General features: G+C 39.9%; 1 long non-coding RNA gene across 1 annotated transcript; it reads left to right on the top strand.

Annotated features, from left to right (window-relative positions):
- The first annotated feature begins 1,161 nt into the window (after positions 1-1,161).
- Positions 1,162-2,120, top strand: LOC131488703 (uncharacterized). The gene is made up of 2 exons (XR_009250261.1): positions 1,162-1,657; positions 1,958-2,120. It is a non-coding gene; the product is annotated as an uncharacterized LOC131488703 (long non-coding RNA).
- The last annotated feature ends 1,281 nt before the right edge of the window (positions 2,121-3,401 follow it).

The following is a 3,401-nucleotide window of genomic DNA, read 5'->3' as shown; positions in this document are numbered from 1 at the left end:
TGATTTCACTCATGCGGAATTTAAGAAACAAAACAAATGAGCAAAGGGGAAAAACAGAGAGAGAGAGAAACCAAGAAATAGACTCTTAACTATAGAGAACTGATGGTTATCAAAGGGGAGGTGGGTGGGTTAAAGAGTGATGGGAATTAAAGAGTAAACTAACAGTGATGAGCACTGAGTAATATATAGAATTGCTGAATCACTGAACTGTACATGGGAAACTAATATAACATTGTATGTTAACTATACTGGAATTAAAATTGTAAACTTAATTTTAAAAAGTCAGTCTCAGCTTGTTTTTCTTTAAGGGCTTGTTTGTAACAATCATTTGTTTAAATGTCTATTTCCCTGTTTCCCCTGCTCCCTGTGTGCAGGCGAAGAGTCAACTGTTTCTTCCACATATACACTGTATTTATCACAGAGCCTCATACTTACTGAATCTTCAGGAAACGTTTGTTGAATGTGGGGTATATTTTGAAAACTTGCCTGCCTAGAGAGCATTCTTCTAAAGAGAGGAAAGGAAGAATCACATAGGTGCAAGTGGACTATGGATATAAATTTAAATTCCCTCCAAACTTCCCAAACTCAAAGACAGACCAGAAAAGAGGGATGGGAAAGAGAAGGGAAAAGAAGACAGAAAGATAAGTTGATGTGTACTTCTGTGGTGTTCTCTTTCCTCTTCTGAAAAGCTTATCCAAGGGGCGCCTGGGTGGCTCAGTTGGTTAAGCATCCAACTCCTGATTTCAGCTTGGGACATGATCTCACGGTTTGTGAGTTCACGTCCACATCAGCATCTGTACTGACAGTGCAGATCCTGCTTGGGATTGTCTCTCGCGTGTGCTCTCTCTGTCTCTCTCTCTCTCTCTCTCTCTCTCTCTCTGCCCCTCCCCCAATTGGGCTGTCTCTCTCTCAAATAAACTTAAAAAAAAAAAAAAAAAGCTTATCCAAGACGAAAGCTGAATGGCCTTTGCAGAAGGGCAATGTGGGATGCATCCTAAGTCTTACACTGCAACTCAGATGATACAGAAAAATACTTTACTTTCCTTATTTTAGTCTTATAATCTAATATCGCTCCCAAATCTCCATTCACTGGTGACAAGGAGAAAAAAATTAATTAGTTTCAATCTCATTTAAACTTAATCCAATCTGACATTTTAAATATACTCTTAGGAAGTATTTGGTCTCTATTGGATAAAAAAATGCTTGATCACTAAGACAGCCTCTCCTTCCCCTGCTTCTGTCCGCAAAAATATGGTGGTGAGAATGTATGCTCCTACAATCTTCTGGCATTGAGAAGAGACTCTAGCCTCATGCTGGTTTTCCTTGTTGTGGTGGCTGCCACGTGCTGGTCTCTGGAGCACTGTCCTTTGTGCACCCAATTGCTGAACATTCTGCAGCATACTGCTACTGAAATGACTAGTTAATATGGAGTCTAGACTTTTGGCAGGGACAATGTTCCTGAGCTATTGATGATGTACCAAGAATTCTTCTGGCTGCAGAACACTGAGCTTACTATCACATCTTCCACCTCAAAAGTTGGCCCAGCAGTCCAGTTCAGAGTTGAGTCAACTCACTCTGCTATTGTAGGCATATGGCAGCCCCCTGGGCTTCAACTAAGCATCCACAGCAAATAAAAACTCAGAGCATCTTTGTAAAGGTAAACCCCTGAGTCTCCCTCTACCTCACCATGTGACTGCATACTACATTTCTGTGAATGAGTCCTAAAGGTAATATGTGGCAAAACCCATTTTGGACATCAAAAACTAATTATTACGTCAGTCTTACTTCTTTCCACATTTCGTTGTAAAAAAACAATCCTAATCTCCCTCCTGACAAATGAGTGCCTCCGATTGACTAAAGAAAAGCCCTAATCACGCCACCTTCATCCACATCCTTATCCCCAATTTTGTTGTGTCTGATGACTACAAAGCCTGTGCTCTTTTCACTTCATCTCTAGACCTTTAGCCTGGAAAGGTTAAGGAGGTTTGAAAATCAGAAGGAGACGGACTGGAAGAAAACTGCCTGGTCACATCACATCATACTGGTCTTGGATTCTCACAGAAGCATCCTTAGTTATTGTTAAAATCCGTTACTGTAATTAAAAATCTGACATTTTGGAACCTTGACCATTCATTCAATACACACTCACAGAGCACCTATTATGTGCAACATACTCTGACAACGTAACCCACTGTAACTTTCCTATCGCTGCTGTGACAAATTACCACAAACTTGGTGGCTTAAAACAAGAGATTAATTCTCTTGTTTAATGAAACCTCTCTTGGGGGTTTAATGTTCAAAACTGAGTCTTATGGGGCTCATTTACTGGGGATGAGTTAGTGGCAGGGCCACATTCCGTTTGAAGGCTCTAAGGGAAAGTCCATTTTCTTGCATTTTCGAGATTCCAGAGGCTGCCCACATTCCTAGGCTTTTTACCCACGTCCATCATCAAAGCTAGCAACAGCCAGCCAAGACTTTCTCATGCTACATCACTCTATCTTTGACCCTCTCACCTACCTCTGATAAGGACTCTGTGATTACATTGGGCCCACCTGGAAAATCCAGGCTAATCTCCCCACCTCAAAATTTTTAATCATATCTCCAAAGTTCTTTCTGTCATATAAGGCAATATGTTTGCAGGTTCTGAGGATTAAGGCATGGACATGTTTGGGGTGGGGGGTGGGCGGGGGGGGGGCTTTATTCATCAATACCACACCTATCAGAGAGAAATAACCCTTAGTGAGTCAGAGGGTTATAAAAGAATACAGCTTTTCTGCCTTTTTCTTTCCTGCTTTCTTTCTTTCTTTTTTACTTTTTATAACTAAAATATAACAGTTATACTAAAAAAAATACACAGGTTGTATGTGTACAGTTCAATGAATTATCACAAAATAAACACACTCAGATAACTACCATCCTGGTCAAGTTATGGAACACTACCAATATCCCAGAATCCATCCCCTCCCACCCAATCATGCCCAATCATGCCCTCTTCTACTCACTATACCCTCTCTACTCCAGAGGCTCAACCATAGATTAGTCCTGTTTTCAATAGGAAATTGGAATGACACAATGTATATGTTTTGTGTCTGACTTCCTTCACTCAACATGCTGAGATTTATCTACGTTGCTAAATGGAGCTGTAGTTAGTTCATTTTCATCATTGCATAATATACCACTTGTGACAATATTGTAACGTATTTATCCATTATACTACTGATGGACATTTGGGTTGTTTCCAGCTTGAGCATATTTTTAATAGTAATGCTATAAGCATTCTTGCATATGTCTTTTGTTGTATCTCTATACACATTTACATTAGGTATATACTAGGAGAATTGCTAGGTCATAGTAGAAATCTACCTATCTATATATCTATACATAGCTTCAACTTCAGTAGA

This window comes from Neofelis nebulosa, chromosome 10, assembly GCF_028018385.1.
Source record: "Neofelis nebulosa isolate mNeoNeb1 chromosome 10, mNeoNeb1.pri, whole genome shotgun sequence".
In the NCBI taxonomy this organism is placed as follows: domain Eukaryota; kingdom Metazoa; phylum Chordata; class Mammalia; order Carnivora; family Felidae; genus Neofelis; species Neofelis nebulosa.
This window is presented reverse-complemented; position numbering and strand designations above follow the sequence as displayed.